Source organism: Phacochoerus africanus, chromosome 7 (genome assembly GCF_016906955.1).
Source record: "Phacochoerus africanus isolate WHEZ1 chromosome 7, ROS_Pafr_v1, whole genome shotgun sequence".
Classification (NCBI taxonomy): domain Eukaryota; kingdom Metazoa; phylum Chordata; class Mammalia; order Artiodactyla; family Suidae; genus Phacochoerus; species Phacochoerus africanus.
In genome coordinates, this window is record NC_062550.1 from 70,611,816 (window position 1) to 70,629,893 (window position 18,078).

An 18,078-nucleotide genomic window follows, 5' to 3' on the forward strand; every position below is an offset into this window, starting at 1 on the left:
AAATGTTCCAGATCCTGTGCTAGGAAGCAAGAAGCGGGGATGCAAACCATCCCTCCCCTCCCCAGTACAATGCACCGCCTCCACAGAGTCACCTGCTGTTTAACTCTCAGTTTTAGGCCAGAAAAAGCAAGGTGCCTCCTCCAACATCAGGCAGGAAAGATGTTGTAGCTGCAGGACCCAGGACGCAGAGACCTCTGCTCCTCTGCCTGCGCTGGACATGGAGTGTGCCCGCAGTCACAGAGATGGCCAGCAGGCGTCCGAGGAAAGCAGCCAATCCAGCTCCCTCCCGGGATAGGTGAAGACACCAAGGCCCTGATGGCAGCAACGAGGAAAGGAACCAGGACTCGGACTGCAGTTTCAAGGCCATTTGCCTTTCCTGCAAGGTTTCTAAGCTCTCACACGAACGCTCTCCGTCACTGGTGGGCAGGCTGAGAAGCCGCCCCTACCCCATCCACCTTGTGGGTTTTCATTAGTCCATTTCATAAATATTTCTAGCACCATTACCACTGGCCTGGCAGTGTTTGGAGCCCTGGAAATGTGGCAACAAACTAGAGGTGATGACCCCATTCCAGGGGAGTTTCTGTTTTCAAGGGGTAAACAGAGATGTTTGCAGAGTGACCATGGGTGTGCTTTAGACCTGAGGCAAGGAACAACTCTGCTGCGGGTGACACTTACATCAAAACCAGAATGATGAGAAGGAACAACAGGTGAAGTCTTAAAGGAAGAACGTTCCAGGCAGACGACACAACTGGTACAAGGCGGTGAGTGGGGAAAGGCTATGGCTACTCCAGGAAAGAAAAGAAGCCACTGGAGCCTGAGTTCAGTGAGCCAGAGAGAGAGGAAAGTGACAAGGTGAAAGAGGCCAGCCAAGGGCATTTCCCAGGGCCCCCAGGAAGGGGGTGGGCAGGAGAGGGACTTTGCTTCTGTTCTTGGTACAAAGAGAGGTCACTTGGTGGGGGGAGGGGTTAAGCACAAGAGTGTCGTGCTCTCACTGAAGCTTTGAAAAGATCATTCTGGATGCCTGGGAAAGAGCAGAGAAGAGGTGAGAATAAAAACAAGGAGCTGAGTCATTAAGCAGTGTCAGCTGCCCTCCCGGTCACATCTCCATTAAACCGTGAACCTGGGGTTTTCACAAGGCTGCATGGAGCACAGCTGTGCAGGTTGAGCACTGCACAACTCCAGGGGCACCCATCACCTAAACTAAGCATGAACTACATCCCTATGTTTTAATCCTTTATGATTCTGAAAGACTCTTACAACCCTTACAGGGACATGTCAAAGGAGCAAAATACAAACCCCTTTAATACCATTTTTCTACACGATGGTAAGACAAACTACAAATCACTATGTTTAGGACTAGATCATGAATTATGCAGTGAAGTAAATATGCAGAACCATAAAATCTAAAATAATCTTGTACTTTTAATTAACTCAAGTCCATTGGAAAATATATTAATCCCTTGGTTATTATCTGGCACAGCACTTAGAAAAAGAGTCATGGATGGTCCAAAGAATTATTTCTATAATTTTAAGTGGTTTAAACATGCACCCAATAATAAGTATTCACAGAGACAAGCTGCAGCTGTTCCAAGGGCAATGGCATTTAGGTTCATATCATTGTCCAAACTGAATCACGAATGTTTAAAAAAAACATGAATCTAAAAAGAAACTCATGGCTCAGTGGAAACGTATCTGACTAGCATCCATGAAGACACAGGTTCAATCCCTGGCTTCGCTCAGTGGGTTAAGGATCCCACGTTGCTGTGAGCTGTGGTGTAGGTTGCAGATACGGCTCAGATCCCACATTGCTGTGGCTCTGGCGGAGGCCAGCAGCTACAGCTCCAATTCAACACCTAGCCTAGGAACTTCTATATGCTGTGGGTATGGCCCTAAAAAGACAAAAATAATAATAATAAATTAAAAACCAGAAATCTTCATTCACACTCTCATCAAATATTTGTTGAGCGCCTGCTCTACATGTGCCAGGCATGGCTGGGTCCTGGAGCACACAAGCAACCCCAATGACCACTGCCTTCAAGACCCTTACAGTCTCATGGTGTGGACAGGCATGGAGCAAGAAACACACGCAAATAAATAGGCAGTTACAGTTTGTAACAAGGGCTATAAAAGAAAAGAACAGAGAAGATAACGCAGGGCTGCCTCCTTTAGGTCGCGAGGGTCAGGAAACGCATCCCTGATGAATCTTCAGGACAACCAAGGGCCACCATGGCTATTACACCCCTCACTGCTCCCCTACCTCATTCTTCTCTCTCTCTCTCCCCCTCCCACAAACAAATATTTTCCCAGGAACTCACTGTCTTTGCCCATCATTCCTCCCTCCCAAACCCATGCCCTCCAAGCTCTGTGACCCCGAGTGCAGGCGGATAACCCGAAGAGCCAGCATCTCAATTCAAGGGAAGCCCGGGCAGCAGACCGAGGTCAGCCAGGAGCCTCTTGGTCTGGTTCTCACACTGGGTCTCACTCCTTCTCTAACCTCTGGGCATGGCTGCCTGCTCTCCAGAAGCCTCAGGTCCCCCACCTTCAAGTTGAAGGAAGCACCCGGTTCCTGGAGTCCCCATGTGAGCCTCCAGGATTGACTCTGCCACCCGGACGGCCTCGGAGGCTCCACAGCAGCCTGGGAGCAAAGAAAACCTTAAACCCTGCCCAGTCCCCCATAAGGCCCCAGCCTCAGGCATGGCCAGACCCCAGACACAGACTCGCAAAAAGATTTCTTTGCAAAGCCTGCAGCTCACCCCACCTTACTCCCTGCAAGGCTTCAGAAACTAGTGCTTGAGATGATGAGGAAAGCGGTGGAATTCCAGGAGTGAAGAACAGGCGTGGACTTTGTTTTTGGACGTTGCACTTGACATGATGTCAGCAAGGGCTCAGCAGCCCTTGCTGCTCATTGCCCACCTGGCTCTCACCCCAGCCTGCAGCCTGCAGGGCCTGCCAGAACCTCTCTTTATTGGCACAAACCCAGCATCAGGGGGATGTCTCAACCCAGCTCCTGGCATTGCCAGAGGAGGAGGAGGTCACCTTCTCACCATGTCCCATCCCACCTCTCTGGGCCATCTCTGCCCCTCTTAGAGGGGACCTAAGGATGGGGGGCTCACAGAGGGGTGGGGGGGGAACGTGCTTTGGACCTGGACAGCAGGAAGTCGAGGGAGGTGCACACGTGACCTCTAGGAGGGAGGGGTTCTCGCTCTTCTACTAACAAGGGACAGTGTGACCTCCGGCACCCTCCAAGGGTTGGTCTCCTGACTATGAGGGAGGTTGAACTTGGTGACCTCTAAGCCATCTTCCAGGATTTGATTTTAAATTCTCAATGAGTGCTGATTGCTAAAGCTGGGCTTATCGCATGCATAGGAAACAGGGCCGGGAGAAAGAGCCCAGAGGATTCCTCCAGCCTCGGGGTGGGGGGGGGGAGGTGGAATCCAGGCAGCAGCACCACGCAGCAGCGAAGACCCCAGGGCTGTGTGTGTGCCGGCACCGCTTCACTCGGTGTACCTGGCATGCTTAAGAGCCACTGCCCCCAGCAGACTGGACTTGGGAAACCTACCTTAACCATGTGTGGGGTTTTTTTTTTGTTTTTTTTGTTTGTTTGTTTGTTTGTCTTTTTGCTATTTCTTTGGGCTGCTTCCGTGGCACATGGAGGTTCCCAGGCTAGGGGTCTAATCGGAGCTGTAGCCACCGGCCTACGCCAGAGCCACAGCAACACAGGATCCGAGCCACGTCTGCAACCTACACCACAGCTCACGGCAACGCCGGATCGTCAACCCACTGAGCAAGGGCCGGGACCGAACCCGCAACCTCATGGTTCCTAGTCGGATTCGTTAACCATTGCGCCACGACGGGAACTCCCGTACCTTAACCATGTTTTAGATAAGACCCAAATCCTGATGCAGGCCCTCCTGATGGCTTTAGAATCTATTCCAGGAGGTCCCATCGTGGCGCAGCAGAAATGAATCCGACGAGGAACCATGAGGTTGCAGGTTCAATCCCTGGTCTTGCTCAGTGGGTTAAGGATCTGGTGTTGCCGTGAGCTGCGGTGTAGGTCACAGACGCGGCTTGGATCCGGCATCTCTGTGGCTGTGGTATAGGCTGGCAGCTATAGCTCTGATTGGACCCCTAGCCTGGGAACCTCCACATGCCTCAGGCGTAGCCTTAAAAAGACAAAACAAACAAACAAAAGGACAGACTGACAGATACAGAGAACACACAAGGGGTTACCTGTGGGGAGAGGGAGAAGGGGAGGGGCAGTACACAGTGCAGGATTCAGTGGTGCAAACTCTTCATCTAAAATGTGACGATATAAAATAAGCTGCAAGGATATATTGTACAACACAGGGAATATAGCCAATATTTTATAAAAACTACCAATGGAACAGAAACTTTAAAAATTGTGAATCGCTATATTGTACACCTGTAACTTATACACTATTATATATCAATCATACCTCAATTTTTAAAAAATTTTAATTAAAATAGAACATAAAATTTCTAAGCCAAAATGCTCCCTTTATATATGTATTACTAATCTAGTAATTGCTTAATAATTCTATTATTCAAATCCTCTTCAGCGCTGCCCAAAAGAAATGTAATCTGGGCCACACATGTTATTTAAAATGCTCCAGTTGTCATGTTAAAACAAGTAAAAAGAAACTGATGAGATTCATTTTAATTGATTTTATTTACTTTTATTTATTTAGAGATGATAAATTTTTTCCTTTTTTTTCTTTTTAGGGCCACACCTGCAGCATTGGAAGTGCCCCCTTTAGGGGTCAAATTGGAGCTGCAGTTGCAGGCCGATGCCACAGACGTAGCAATGCTGGATCCTTAACCCACTGAGAGAGGCCAGGGATTGAATCCACATCCTCATGGATGCTAGTGGGATTCATAACCCACTGAGCCACAACAGGAACTCTCTAAATAAATTTTTTTCTTTTTATGGCCACAACCATGGCTTATGGAAGTTCCCAGGCTAAGGGTCAAATTGGAGCTGCAGCTGCCAGCCACAGCCACAGTAACACAGCTTCTGAGCCGTGTCTGTGACCTACACCACAGCTCACTGCAATGCCAGATATTTAAACCACTGAGCAGGCCAGGGATAGAACCCACATCTTCATGGATATTACTCCGGTTTGTTACTGCCAAGCCACAACGGGAAATCCTTTTTTTTTTTTTTTTTTTCAGAAGAAAGAGGCCGGTTTTGTTTCCAATGATGTATGATTGTCAGCCGGTAACTACTTTTATCTTGCCCTTTTTTGTCGTTTTTACCTTCAATTTTAACTAATGTCACATTAACACAGATATTTTCTCCTTGTGAAAACAAAACCATTATAGATCTGGTCAGATTCCTCTTTGATTTCATCCCCAAATCCAGTCTCCTCTCAAGAGGTAAAGACAATTAACTTGGAAACATAATCTTCCAACTTGTTCTGTGCATTGTTGGATATACATCTATATCTGCATAAAAATGGTACTTTCTGTGATTTCATTTCTAGAAATTTATCATGAAGAAATAGTTGAATAAGGAGGCAAAAATATATGTGACAAATGTTTCATAACCACACTGAATTTCTTAATTCAAAAGATCCTAAATATTCGTCAGTAAAGGATTAGTTAATTGTGGTACATCCACGATTCTTAAATCCATTTACGTGAAACAGTGACTAGAACATATTCTAAAAAGGAATAAATCGGGTTACACCTGTGCACATGCACACACACACACACACACACACACACACACACACACACACACGAGTGAAAGGTTGTTGGCCAAAAATCATACAATGGTTACCTCCAATGGCTAAGATTTCAGGTGATTTTACTTTCTTCTTTAATATCTTATATTGATCGCATTTTACAGTGACCATATATCGATGCTATAACTTTGAAAATATTAAAAACCTTTTCCCAAAAGGTAAATCCTAAATAACGTACATGCTCCAGGAATATTCGCCAAGTTTATCCAAAGGCGTCCCCTCCTCCCTGGCATAAGACCTTTGACCCCGGGGGCCCCAGTTATAAGTGCAGGCTCCAGAGAATTTCTTAGAAGAGAAGAGGGGGGATTAGCATCACAGTTGTTGCACAGACTGAAACACTCCAGCTGTAAATATCCAGTGTCATTTTACAAGTTGTTTGTACATTTGCTCAGCTGTCTGTAGTTATGCTTTCTGAACCCTAGATGTGTTTTTCTATGTTTTGCCTTAAATAATATCCTCCTGGGACAGAACCAGGCTGTAAAGAGAACGCCAAGAGCATGACAAGCAGTTGGACGTCTGAGCAATGCTCTCGACAGTGTTACTGAAGATCAATAATTATTTCAAGCACCAATTAGCGCAACTCATGTTCCCAGTGTCACTGGCAGTGTGCATCGTAACAGTAGAAAAACTGTTCCAACAGAGATGTTGGAACATCTCTGCTGTGGGAATCAGCCCTGAGATTGTGAGGCTCGGTGCCACCACCACTTCATTCCCGCCTCCTATGAGCACCGGGTGTTGCAAAAAGGAGCAGCTCGGTCATGAAGCGCACAGTCAATGGCAGGTTGAAGTCAGTCTGATTTAAACTGATCAACATGTGGCATCTTGTCATCCCCCAGTCCTTCTGGAAGAGGGAAGGGTGCTCTATTTGTCGTATGGATAAGAAAACGAGGCCAATCTCCACTCTCTCAGAGGGCAGAAAGGGTCTTAGGAAGAGTTCCTCCTCATTTTAAAGATGGGGAGACAGGATGAGTCAGACCAGCTGTGGGATGCACATGTCGGGGAGAGAGGGGGTGCCTTCTCCCTGGATGGGTCCACCTGCTGGAACGTGGTGTTTTTTTCTGAGAATGGGTCACGCAGAGTCTAGACAAACAGTCCTCAATAAGGCCCTATTGGGATGGAAGCTTCATGAGCAGGATCGTCAGGGAGCGGGAGCAGAGGTTGTCAAGGGAAACTTCATTTCTTTCAACCTTCCTGGGTCGTGACTGCACATTGTTTTGAAAGACGGGCTTGTACTTGGAAGGATGGAGAGATCCAAGCTTTCCATTTCCTGACCTGTGATGGTTTCTGGGACAACCCGAAGGCTAACTTCATGGGCTGACGTCCTGGGGATGGACATGTCAGCACCACCAGATCATGCTCTTCCGTGTGTGTGAGTGAGTGAGGGTGTGTGTGTGTGTGTGGTGTGTGTAGCCATCCACGCCAAAAAAGCTACCTTCTGAGACTCCATCACCAGGAATGGACAGAGAAACCGTTGTCAAGGAAGCAAGGACATCAAGCCCTGTGCTGGCTTGAAGGGAACCCCACAAGATCCACCCTGTACCTCTAAGCAACTGGTGATGGTCATTTTAGATCTAAGCAAAGATGTCTAAGTGTTATCTTTATCTTTTTACATCTCTAAAGTGCGGGTTCACTGAGGTACCACTCCCATCACTCCAGCACCCCCCTCCCTAGGATGGTTCTCTGATGGAAGGCAGCGAATGGGGCCAGGGTGCAGACCGAACACAGAAGCAGTGGGCACCCAGCCCAGGGCAGGAGATGGCTGAAGGCCTGGATGAGGGGCAGCGTCTCCATCTCCAGGACTAAAATTCCCCCTTCTTGGCAGCTTCCTGTTTGGGGTTTCACCAGCCTCTTCCTTTTCTTTGCCCAAATAAGGGACTACTCTTCCCATTTTGCAGATGCAGGAGCAGAGGCACAGACCCAGCAGCCAAGCCCAAGGGTTTGTGACTCAACCAGCACTCAGAGCTCAGGCGAAACTATGAAAATGGGATCCAGACAAAAAGAGTTGTGTCCTGGGCACTATCAGCTCCAGCTCTGGAGGAGCCAGCTTGACCAGGAAACCACGGCGTTGCTCACGTAGCTCAGAGTGAGAATCGGGATGGAACACGTCCCACTCGCATCTCCCTTCATCCTTCTCACCCAGGTCAAGCCCATTTCCCTCCTCCACAGACGTTAGATTTTCAACCGCTGTCCTCATCTCCACGTGTGTCCTGTGAAACAAAATGGAACAGACCAGGATCTTGCTAGTGGAGCAGCACCTGGAGGGGGGCAGGAGGGCCCTTCTTTCACCGAAGGTAAGGACAGTGACATAATGCCATGTGCAGCAACATGGATGGACCTAGAGATTATCATACCAAGTCAAGTAAGTCGGACCAAGACAAACATCATATGTTATCACTTAGATGTGGAATCTAAAAGCAAAGATACAAACGAACTCCTTTACAAAACAGGAGCAGACTCTATAGACTTCAAAAACAAACTTACAGTTACCAAAGGTGACAGGTGGGGGAAGTAGGGATAGACTGGGGGTTTGGTATCGACATGTGCACACTACTGTATAGCACAGGGAACTCTATCCCATATTCTGTGATAACCGATGTGGGGAAAGAATCTGAAAAAGAATGGATATGTTTATATGTATAACTGAATCACTTTGCTATACAGCAGAAATTAATACAACATTTCAAATCGACTATACTTTAATGAAACTTTAAAAAATAAAAAAAAAAGGGAAAGTCATGGAAACAATCTAAATGTCCATTGACAGATGAATGGACTAAGAAGATATGGTACATATATAAAATGGAATACTACTCAGCCATAAAAAGCAGCAAAATAACGCCATTCATGGTAATAGGGATAAAACTAGAGTTTCTCATACTAAGTGAAGTCAGTCAGATAGAAAAGAACAAATACCACAGGATATCACTTATATGTAGGATCTAAAATGTAGCACAAATGAACCCATCTACAGAACAGAAACAAACTTACAGAAATGGAGAACAGACCTGTGGTTACCAGGGGAAAGGTGGGGGGAGTGGGATGGACTGGGAGTTTGGGGTTGGTAGATACAAACTATTACATTTAGAAGGGATAACTGGAGTTCTTGTCATGGTTCAGTGGTTAACAAATCTGACTAGGAACCATGAGGTTGCGGGTTCGGTCCCTGGTCCTTGCTCAGTGGGTTAAGGATCCGGCGTTGTCATGAACTGTGGTGTGGGTCGCAGATGCGGCTTGGATTCCGTGTTGCTGTGGCTCTGGTGTAGGCCAGTGGCTACAGCTCCAGTTGGACCCCTAGCCTGGGAACCTCCATATGCCGCGGGAATGGCCCAAGAAATGGCAAAACGACAAAAAAAAAAAAAAAAGAAAAAAGAAAAGAAAAAAAAGAAAGAAATTGTTGTAGAAGGGATGACCAAGGAGGTCCTCCTGTGCAGTACAGGGAACTGTATCCAATCTCCTGTGATAGATCATGACGGGAAATAAGATTTTTAAGAAGAACGCATATATATGTATGACTGAGTCATTTTGCTGTACAGCAGAAATTGGCACAACATTGTAAATCAACCATACTTTAATAAAAAAAATTTTTTTTTTAATTTTTAAAGAACGTGAGGACAAACCCAAGACCACACTCCGGAAGTCCAGGATTTCATATTTGCCACCAGAACACTGGCCACAGATGGCTGCTGAACCCTTGAAATGTGTTCAGTGTCACTAAGGGACTCAATATTTTACTTCGATTAATTTAAGAAACTTAAATTTAAAAACTGGCCATTCAGTTTGGTTGTGGAAAGCGTAAGTATACATGGAGCAAGGTCATATATATCCCTACCTCTTCAATCCTCAATGTTATGAAATCTAAACACAGAGCAGGCATGTCTGAATTCAGATGTGCTGTGAACACAAAAGACACAGCAGAGTTGGAGGACTTGGTAGGAAGAAAATGTACAACAATTCTTAAATAATTTTTTAAATTGATGGAGGTGGAAAGGATCGCATTTGAGATGTATTGTGTTAAATAAAATCTATCATTGAAAGTAATTGCACCTGTTTCTTTTTTTACATTTTTGTAATGGGGCTACTGGGAAATTTTAAATTACATGTAACATTTCCGTGAATTCACTCCCCTCAACATTAATGTCACCAGGGCTAGTGCCGGGGCAGGACATCCTGGTGCAGAAGTTCATTTAATCACTGGCCCTCTCACGGTGCTGAAAGGCTCCCTGGAACATTTTCCGACCCTCTCTTTCCTAATTAGTGTTTCAATAACACTAACTTTCCTGAGCACGCACTTCCCCTCAACCGTACCCCACTGACGGCCTCTTCTCCCGCCTCAGGTCTCTTTCGCCCTCCTCCATCCTTTAGAAAACTAACCTCCTACTACCCATTTCTCAGGCTTTTCCTTTAATACCACCTTCTCTGGCACATCTGTGTCTTCAAAATGCTTCACTGGAGGTCAAGGTCCCCCCCAGAGGTCTTGAAAGGTCGGGGAGAGACCCTCATACCGTGTGCTGCTCAAGCCTCTCTCCCACACAGGCTTGGCCTTCACCCCAGAGGTGGTACCAGGTGTTCATGGCCTCTTCTTTACCCCCAGCCCACCTTTTCTTTGTTCTGCCCCCTTTCCCACTGACCCTCTGTCTCAGGTTGGATTTCTGGGAAACAGAGCCACACGCAGGGCCTCTATGGGAGGGACCTGTGGGAATAACACCTGTAAGAAAGCCAGAGAAACAGGGTTGGGCAGAGAGTGAACTTGAACTGGATCCAGTTTCCCCAGACGCTGATCAATCCCCTTGGGAAGCTCTGGAGCCAGGAGAGCCCTTCAGAGGCCTCCAGAGCACGAGCGCATCAGCTGATGGGGTCCAGACACCCCCAAGAAGGGGCAATCTGGCTTATCCTCCCCCCACTGAAATAACTCTGGCAAAAGTCTCATCTCCAAGTCTAGACCCGTTCTCCTGGGCGCCTGCCTCTCTGGCACCCCTGGAGCCTAAACCGTGCAGGAACCCCTCTTCTCTGTGACAAGCCCCACCCCCACCCTCCAGGGCAGACACCTGTGGGCAGGGTCCGTTTCTATCTCCTCCCTGCCTAGAAGCAGTTCTGTCCTCAGCAGGGACCTCTCTGCAGGTCTACACTCTTCCTCAGCTTCCTGTTACTCCAGGTCCTCCTTGGCGCCCTCAGCCCCAGCCTCCTTCCTGGGAGACCCCAGCCTGTCCACCACTCGGTCAGTCAGTGGCCCTCAGGCAGGCTCTCTGCACACCTCTGCTGCATCTTCCGCACTCAGCCCCCATCTCAGGTCTTCCTCCCCAGGGCCTGTGACAGTCATCTCCTCCGGAGACCCCTCCCCTCCCTCCCCTCCCTCCCCTCTCTCCCCTCTGCTCATCCTTCACAGCCCCCCACTCCACCCCCAGGCCAGGCCGGGCAGCCTGGTACACGGGAAACCTCGCTGCCTGCGGGTCAAATTTCAAAAGACCATGGTTGGATAGGCTCAGGCCTTTGCTGCTTCCGGAAATAACAGTAAGCCGTCCAGCCGCACAGGTTAGATCCAGTCGAGGCCACTTTGTCCCTGCGCTTAGGCCAAAGCGGGACAGGTGGGCTCTGTGCTCCCTCCTTTTTTCTCCAGAAGGATCTCCCCAGGAGGAGATTTTGGCTCTCCCTGGACCCAGAAAACGGAAAGCTGACGGCCCACGGGCCTCTCAAAAGGACCCCCAGGGATGAGGGTCTTCCTTGAGTGTGTGGGCGGGGCAAGGGGAGACTCTTCGTGATCAGAGGGTCTGGTCCCTAGTCCCTGGACACCCACACGGCCAAGGTCTCCCAGGACCGTGCGGGTTCCCTCCATCCGCCACCGGGGGCCGACCGGGGCGCGGGGGGGGGGGGGGAGGAGGGAGACCCAGGGAGGCCCGACTTCCAGTCATCCCCCCGCCCCCTCCTCGCTGGGACCCCAGGGCCCGCGCACAGCTGCCCTGACTCCGACTCCGTGCGCTCTGAGTGGAAGAAAGACCAACCCCAAACAAAGCCGGGCGCCAGCGGCGGGAGAAGTAGCCCGGGCCTCGGAGGGGCCGGGGGTGGGCGCTCGGGAGGCGGGGCGCGGCCGCAGGAAGTGCTGAGCGGGGCTGAGCGCGGCTGTGGTCCCGACCCGCCGGCCCTGCGAGCCCCCACCCGGCGCCGGCGGCCCTCGCTGCGGAGCCCGCAGCCGGTAAGTGCGGGCGGGCCCGGGGCGGGCGGAGAGCAGGGGCGGACTTTGCGGGAGGAGCGGGGCCGGATGGGGCGGCCACGCACTGCCAGCTGCTGTGTCCCCAGCTGTCCTCCCGAAACTCCGCGTCTGCACTTTGTGTCTTGGGAGGAAGCTCTGGACCTCTGTGCACGCCTGGCCCTCCTCCGCTGGGACTTCTGGTGGCTGGCCGTTATGCACAGGCCGGAGGTGACAGGTCTAGAGCCATCCTAGCTAAAATGGTGCGGTCCTTGGCTCAGACCCCATGCCAGGGTTTGCTCAGAGCTGGCAGCTGGTTTGTCTCCTGCAGGCACAGGAATGTTCTCTGCAGGCCTCTCTGCTCTGGGCAGGGTGGCTCACAAGTCCCCTGGGCATGTCTGTGTATTTGTGGGAACCCAGCTCTGCAGGCCCTGCCACCTGTGTTTCCTGCCCGTTCCTGTGTGTGCAGCTGGCTGGTTGGTGTGGGAGGACAGGAGGTGTGGAAGGTTCTGGGGTATCTCGTTTTCACCAGCCTTAAGTTCACACCCATGACTTAGCTGGAAAATATGTGCGGAAGGGGGAAGCGAGAGCACCTCACCCTGGGTCTCGGTGGCAGAGAGGGCAGGGCTCAGTGCTGGCGGTGTCGGCACATGGGCATGCTGTGAGGCAGGGTAGCATGGAGAGAAAAGGCAGCTTCTGGAAGTACCCCAAAGTGCACTCTAAAACTTAGGGTAGGTGGGCGTGTGAGGAGAGGACTGGGCTGGTTTTCGGCCAGAGTGGAGGTCCGTGGTTAGCTTGCGGGCAGCTGGATTCTAGTTGGGGTTGGAGACCTGCGTTTGAGTCAGAACTTGGTGGCACTCTCTCTGGCAGGAGCCTGGTTCCCTGCAAGGGTCACTCCAGGGCTCAGTTGCTTCCCGTGCAGAAGAGGACTGATAAGTGCTGTCCCGCCCACCTCCGGAGGTGACCGGAGGCTCAAGTTAGCTGAGGCCTGGAGAGTGCTTTGACAGCAAGAAGGCTCTGGGGGCAGAGGGTGAATGTGGGGCCCAGGGGTGCCGATGGGGTTTTGGGGATGGCCTGGCTATCGGGCTGTAGATAGTCTAGAGACAGGAGTGTGGGTGGCATAGTTGCCCTTCTGCAGCACAAGAAGACAGTCAGCTTGGCTGGCCTTTACTTATTTATATATTTATTTTTTAAATTAATCAATGAATTTATTACATTTATAGTTGTACAATGATCATCACAATCCAGTTTTATCATATTTCCATCCCGCACCCCCAGCGCATCTCCCCACCCCCCAACCAGTCTCCTTTGGAAACCATAAGTTTTTCAAAGCCTGTGAGTCAGTATCTGCTCTGCAAAGAAGTTCATTGTGTCCTTTTTTCAGATTCCACATGTCAGTGAGAGCATTTGATGTTGGTGTCTCAGTGTATGGCTGACTTCACTCACCATGATAATTTCTAGGTCCATCCATGTTGCTAAAAATTGGGCTGGTCTTTAAATCGTAGCCCTGGAGCCGCTTGGCTGGGCAGAGAGCCTGCTCCAGGTGGGCCAGGACCATCACACCCACCAGCTGGCTTTCCCCCTCATGTCACCATGGGTGGCAACCAGGGGCACCTTCCACAGTTCACAGCCAGGGCGATGGGAGTGGAGGAAGCTTTCTGTCCCAGGTCCCCAGCCTCAGGTTCTGTCCTCTGGTCACATAGCCTCCAGCCCCAGGGCCAACTCTGTACCTGCTGGGGAGGGCAGGAAGGGTGTCAAGTCCTGACAGCCCCTAACACTGGGATGTAGTTGTGGTTTGTCACTCCTGGATGTCACTTGTCATCAAGGCTTCTTGACCTATAGTGGCTGTTTAGTAAACATTACAAGGAAAGAGCTCTGGAAACAAGAGTTAAGTCCAGCTTGGCTTCCTACCCGCTGTGTGACCTGGGGACAGTCCCTTCACCTCTTTGGTTCTGTTTCCTCATTGGTCAAAATCAGCATCCTTCCAGACTCTTGTTCTGATCGCAGCTCATGTTTCCTGTGCTCCGAGAGAAAGTGACCCCCTAAAGTAGGCACCTCCCGGCCTCAGTTACATCACTGTGATCCGTTTCCTTCATAGCACTTTTTGCCATCTGAACCTCTCTCTGTTGCATCCAAACACACCGAGAGCTTCACCAAAGAGGGGCCTCCTTCGTCCTGCTACCTGCTGTCTCACCGCACCTGGGCCCCAGTAGTTGCTTCAGAGAGGCTGCATCGGGGCGGGGGGCTGGGAACAGTTCCCTAGGGGGATGGATGCGTGTCTTTCACATTGGGCTCCTGGGGGCTTCTGAGGGAGGAGCAGGTGCCCTAGGCGGGGCCCTGGGCTCCGCACACCCCAGCTTTGGGCTGATCTGAGTTACAGGCTGGCCTTCAGGTAAGACTTCCTTTGAAGAAAGGGCCTTCCCACTAAAGTAAAAGTAGAAAGCCATTGTGTCAGAACGGACAGGGGGCCTTTTCAACTCCGAGTTGAAATAACAGTATTGCATGGGGGCGTACGGCACACTCGGCCCTCGGGGAGAACCAGAGGCCGTGGTTCAGACACTCAGAGCTGTCATCCGACCGGGCCTCTCTGCTTGACCGTGGAATCCATCGTACGATTGGTTTTTTGCAACTGGTTTAATTTTCTGTGCTTTGGGTCAGGGTTCATGTGAAAGGGATGTTGCCCACAGTGCCGCGTTGAGGAGTAAGTGGGGCTTCGGACCAGGAGGAAACAGCAGACACGGAGGAGCGGGTAGGTCGCACAGTGATGCTGGAGGGCTGCCCACTGGGGGGACCCCTCTGTCATCGTCCTCCCTTGGGTGTGTTTCAGGCAAACTGCCCAGACGTGTCTCTCCGCAGGAGTTTGCTCAGCCTGGTTTTTCTCACTTAGTTGGCGGTGGAGACTCCCTTCTCCCTGAGCAAGAGTGACTCCTGAACTGGAGTCCAGGGGTGCCCTGCCTGATATCGGAGCAGCCCTTGTCGGCTCCACGGCAAACGTCCCTCCTTTGTCTCTTCCAGTGCATTGTGAGCGGCCGCATGACTCTATGCCCGGCAAGGTGCCCGGGTCTGGGGCGCAGAATACAGTTCATTGCCCCTTTGCTCCGCCCCGACAGCGGGCCATCCACGGTTCAGGAACAGACAGGAAAGGAGGTTGTGTTGTTTGTGGGGTGGTTTTTGTGGCTGATTGAGGAGGAAGACTGGAGAGAAGCGGACAGAAGGGACTCCGTGCAGGACAGAGGCCTCTGTTAACTCCTCTGACCAGTGACCTTGCTTCTTGTACGTGTCTCTGCTGGGCTGACTCTTGGGGGGTTCCCAGGCCCGTAAGGTTGATACTTCCAAGAAGGCCCAGGCAGAGGGCAGGGCCGATAGAGGTGGTGGAAGAAGGCGAGGGGTTCAGGGTCAGGGGATCCAGAATCCCACGTTCCCCGGGTCCCTGCCCTGAGCCTCCAGATCCGAGAAATACAGCAAGACTTGGCTCTGACCTCTGAGCATCTAGTTGTGGAGGAGATGAAATTCAGTCCCAGGAGGAGAGGAGAGAACAGCTGGGTGCAGGCCGCAGGGGGGCGCTCACCTAGGCCACAGCTGGAGCTCAGAGAAGGATCAGGAAAGTGCCGGTGAGGGCAGAGAGCTCGGCGGGTCAGCCATCCAGCGCCTTCCTTGACCTCGCAAAGCTTCAGCCTCCTGCTCTGTAAACCGAGGGATGGTCTCAAAGTCCTCACCTGGGCTCAGGGCCCCGAGGTTACCCCCGCCCCCTGGGCAGCCCATCCGCTTACGTCCTCTGGGTGCCCTTCTAACTGGCCATGCCCGTCCCCCCAAGCTCTGGGGAGGAGCCGGCTGTGACAGAACTTCTCCCTCCCAGCTCACTGCCCCCGTGCATGTAGCCGGCCCTTCTGAAAGGCTTGAGGGGCTTCTCTGACAAATACCAGGAATTCAAGATTGAAGGATGTCCTGGCAGCTCAGGAAGAATTACAGGGAATGTTCCTGATCTGCTGAGGGTAGGACTTGGGTTCTGGAACCCTCTCCAATGGTCTTGGGGGTCACCCACAGGGACGTTCACCCTTGTCCTGAATTACAGATTTTTCCTTTCCTTCTTAAGTACAGACCTCAGGTTTTGAAAGAGTTTTATCAGCCAAACTTCAATGTAAATGAGAATTTGGGAGTTCCCATCGTGGCATAGTGGTTAACGAATCCAACTAGGAACCATGAGGTTCCGGGTTTGATCCCTGGCCTCGCTCAGTAGGTTAAGGATCCGGCGTTGCCATGAGCTGTGGTATAGGTCGCAGACGCGGCTCAGATCTGGCATTGCTGTGGCTGTGGTGTAGGCCGGCAGCTACAGCTCTGATTTGACCCCTAGCCTGGGAACCTCCATATGCCATGGATGCAGCCCTATAAAAAGACAAAAAAAAAAAAGAGAATTTGTGTCTCCATCTAAAAAATTAATCAAAGACCATAAAACTGATATGGAGTTTGCCATCCAGTGCCCGCCTCTCTGCTTTGTTTCATTTACATTTGTTTTTTAAAAATCAGCTTATGTCATTTACCAACAGAGTTTCGTGTATTTAAAAGGTTCCGAAAAGAACAAAGGACAGGACTGAGCTGGGGCCGTCTCATCTTGTGGGGACGGGGATGGCCAGATTGCAGAATTTTACTAAAAAAAAAAAAAAAAACATTGCTTATCCTTGGCTGATCGTGCAGGGTGATAGCTGAACTCGGAAGTATTTTTGACAGGAAAAGGCCTGAGTTTCTGGAAATATCGTCAAGAGATCTCTCTCAGAAGCCCCTTTGTAGACAAGCACGAAGGCCCAGACATTTAGAAAGCAATGCCCCATAGCCTGGTTTCGCGCGGCTGGAGGATGGAAATTAGGCTATTGACTTTCTATTCCTGGCAACTGGCCCAAAGCTGGGCAAACAGTGGGAGTTCAGTAAATGTCCGCTGGGCAGATACTTCAGGAAGGACTTATCAGCCAACCCTGAGACTGTGCCTTCGGGAGAAGTCCCTTACCCAGGGCCCTTAGTTCAAAAAGCAGGGAAAGTGCCATTCAAAGTACTAAAATATGGAGTTCCGGCTGTGATTCAGTAGGTTAAGAACTCAACATAGTCTTTGTGAAGATGTGAGTTTGATCCCTGGCCTTGCTCAGGGGGTTAAGGATCTGGCATTGCCACAAGCTACGGCATAGATCCTAGATGGGGCTCTGATCTGGCATTGCTGTGGCTGTGGTATAGGCCGGCAGCTGCAACAGGTGCAGCCGTAAAAAGAAAAAAAGTACTAAAACATAAAACTTTTTCCTTTCTTCCTTGGCCTCTTTCTTGACTTGTCATGATAGGTTTGGTTTTTGGTTTTTTGTTTTTATCTTTTTAGGGCTGCACTCACGGCATACGGAGGTTCCCAGGCTAAGGGTCGAATTGGAGCTGCAGCTGCCAGCCTACACCACAGCCACAGTAACACAGGATCTGAGCTATACCTGCAACCTACACCACAGCTCACGGCAATGCCAGATCCTTAATCCAGTGAGCAAAGCCAGGGATCGAACCTGCGTCCTCATGGATCCTAGTCCGATTTTTGTTTCCACCGAGCCCCAACGGGAACTCCCTTACTCGCTTTTTTTTTTTTGTCTTTTTTGTCTTTGTTGTTGTTGTTGCTATTTCTTGGGCCACTCCCGCGGCATATGGAGGTTCCCAGGCTAGGGGTTGAATCGGAGCTGTAGCCACCGGCCTACGCCAGAGCCACAGCAACGCGGGATCCGAGCCGCATCTGCAACCTACACCACAGCTCATGGCAACGCCGGATCGTTAACCCACTGAGCAAGGGCAGGGACCGAACCCGAAACCTCATGGTTCCTAGTCGGATTCATTAACCACTGCGCCATGACGGGAACTCCCCTTACTCCCTTTTTAATAACATTGTTAGTAAAGACAAATTAATGTTTTTAATTATTTGCATGAGTTTTACCATTCGCCTCTATATTGCGCAGTGCCAGTTTTACATGTAAATTTACAAGCATTTAACTCATACATTGAATCATCAAAGTGACACAATTCCTTTTTCAAAGCTCTTCTGTGCCCATGTATTTTGTTCTCACCATGACAGTGAAACTGGTGCAGGAAACTAACTCAGCTGTTATTATTTCACTT

General features: G+C 50.3%; 1 protein-coding gene across 4 annotated transcripts in view; it reads left to right on the top strand.

Moving 5' to 3' along the window:
• The first annotated feature begins 11,658 nt into the window (after window positions 1–11,658).
• Window positions 11,659–18,078, top strand: part of TSPAN11 (tetraspanin 11) — a 58,855-nt gene continuing 52,435 nt past the window's right edge. For 2 of the 4 annotated variants that reach the window (XM_047787814.1, XM_047787815.1), the window contains exon 1: window positions 11,659–11,955. The gene's annotated coding sequence lies outside the window, so the exon portion shown is untranslated. The remainder of the gene's footprint in view (window positions 11,956–18,078) is intronic. The other 2 variants (XM_047787812.1, XM_047787813.1) reach the window with 1 other exon arrangement.